The following is a 2,731-nucleotide window of genomic DNA, read 5'->3' as shown; positions in this document are numbered from 1 at the left end:
ATTTAATTTACTGTATTGAAGTCTGGGGTAAAGCATGTAAAACAATTACAAATCCAATTTTTATTTTACAGAAAAGAGCCATAAGAATTATTACCAGAAAAGATTATAACCATCCGTCAAATATATTGTTTCTTCAGCTAAAGATATTAAAATTTTATGACTTGGTTGATTACAATATCTTACTGTTTATGTATGGGGCCAACAAAAACATACTACCTACTAACATTCAAGGGAAATTTGTTAAAAGAGAAAGTAATTATTATCTTAAGGGGATGGAGATGTTTGTGAAGCCGTGGTGTCGCACCAGTCTGAAGATGCGATCCACTAGATCTCAGGGTATTAGATTGTGGAATGATCTGGAGGTTGATATTAAAAATGCCAAAACTATGTACATATTCAAGAGGATGATAAAAATTTGTTTTTTAAAAAAATATTAAGTATAATGTGAGTTCATAAAAATTGTTTACAGTTGATCTTATATTTTAGCTAAGTTTTTTTTTTATTATTTTTTACTTTTTTATTTTTTTTATAAATTCATCTTGCTTTTGTATAGTAATTTTGTTTGGAATATATTTTGGGGACAAGGGGCAGATATTATAAGAATTCATTCTTCTTCTGCTGCCTTTCATTTTATTTCGGTGATTGTATATCTTTTTTCTTTTCTTTAAATTGTATTATATTTGTTGTTTGGATGAAATGAAATGAATAAATAAAACATACATACCCCGCCCCTTGCACAGTGATTGCTGGACATGGGCACCGGCGACCCCCGTGACCCAAAATGGAATAAGCGGGTAAAGATAATGGATGGATGAGTATGAAAAGTACTGCAGTCATTGTGCATCGGATGAAAAAACGTGTGTCGGCAGTGGTTAATTTCTCTCCCTCTGGTGCTACATGTTGTCATCGCTGTATGTTCCCATACAGTGATGAAATAGTTCTCTGCATTTAACCATCACTCACGAGGTGCACCCAGATGGAGCATCGGCAGCTACTTTATGTAGGTGCCTGGGGAGCAGTTAGGGATTGGATGTCTTGCTCAAGGACACCACAGCATGTGGGCATGGCAGGAAGTTGACCTGCAACTTTCTGGTCCCAGGTCAGCTGCCTATACCTCTACCCCATCTCGGCCCTTTATTATCAGTGAGTGTGCTCAGTTAGCAATAAATTATGAAGCACCATTCATTCAATCTTTGTTTATGCAGGTTAATCCCACTGAGCCTCGAGGACTCATTTACAAGAGAGACCATGGTCATAGAGGTCAAATGTTATGCATAAAGTTTATAATTGCATACAGCATTTGGGTTCATCTATCTTTAACTGTCAACTTATGGCAAAGTAGAGCCCCGAAAACATGTCCAGGTCCGGTGTGGTCTGTATTCCAGAGTTTGTGAAGCGCTGAGGACAGAGTCATTGGTTTTAAACAGAACATGATGTTTGAGTATTTGACAGAACATCTTTTGTCATCCTTTACAGCTCTTTGCTGATGAGTCAGCAGTTCTGTGATGTTTGACATGAGACCTCCAGTCTGCCTTTCTTTCATTTGCACTCAGCTTTATGGTACTCATGCGAGACAGCCTGGTTGTTTGTCTTTCAGCCAGGACTTGGATATAAATTTAGGCAGTCTGGACTTTGGAGGAGCATCAGTGTCTTTTACAGACTGACAGGTAGAGTGAAACCTAGAGCTGAGCTCCGTCTGTGATTGTGACATCTATGATCGAGAGCTGAGCAGCAGTGGAAGGGTTAACGATGTGGCAGCACTGTTTGACTGAACATGTAACAAGAGGGACCTTAAAAACAACAGGAGCATGATCAGAAAACATTACATCACAGGTCTCCAGCTGAACTAGCATTACACTGATGTCTGAGCGATCTGAATAGTGAATGTTTGTACTTTTTGAGATGAGTGTTTTTCTGGACTGGACCTGAACAGGGCATGTAAATAAATCTTAATGTTTTTGGAGAAATATATTCAAGTGGGGAGGAGTTATACTGTGTCGAAGAACAGAGAAGTAGGTAGTTATTTTATTTACTTGTTTATTTGTTGCTTGCGGCGTAGATTGACAGATCCTGGTGAGTGAAGGGAATGATTTTATATACCAGCAGGCAAAATGGTGGAGCCAGGGGGTGGCCAATGGAGGTCTTCACCACCATAGATTCATCTTGGACCACTTCATTTGAGGAACCTGTACTTTTAAGCAATATAAAAACTAGAAGGTAACATTTCCTCAAATGATAGGGGTGCTTCATCTCTATGCTATCAATCAGAATCAGGTTCGTTCAGACGTTTTGGGAAAGACCAATTGTCTCTATTAAATTATTTAAAAAAATTATCACTTTCAACATCTACATGAATATTGCAATTTCCCATTATTATGACTTTATCAGTATTTTATAATTCAGTTCAAGTCAGTTTATTTATATAGCACCAAGTGACAACAGAAGTCATCTCAGGGCACTGAACAGAAACATTCGTATATAAAAATAATAATGTAACATCATTTATCTGAGGAGCAGACTGTTTTGAATTTAACTCCATCACAGAACTCTCATCTTGAACAAGCATGAAGGCGAAATAGTATCAAATGGAAACTACAGTAGTCTCTCGTTTATCGTGGGGGAGCCGTACCCTGAAGACCCATGATAAGTGAAAAACTACGAAGTAGGAATATTAGTACAAGTAGTAAGTAGTAGTTTATTTTAGTATATATATATATATATATATATATAT

This window comes from Nematolebias whitei, chromosome 1 (genome assembly GCF_014905685.2).
Source record: "Nematolebias whitei isolate Nwh7 chromosome 1, NemWhi1, whole genome shotgun sequence".
Taxonomy (NCBI): Eukaryota; Metazoa; Chordata; class Actinopteri; order Cyprinodontiformes; family Rivulidae; genus Nematolebias; species Nematolebias whitei.
The sequence above is the reverse complement of the archived record's forward strand: the minus strand, read 5'-3'. Positions refer to the sequence as shown.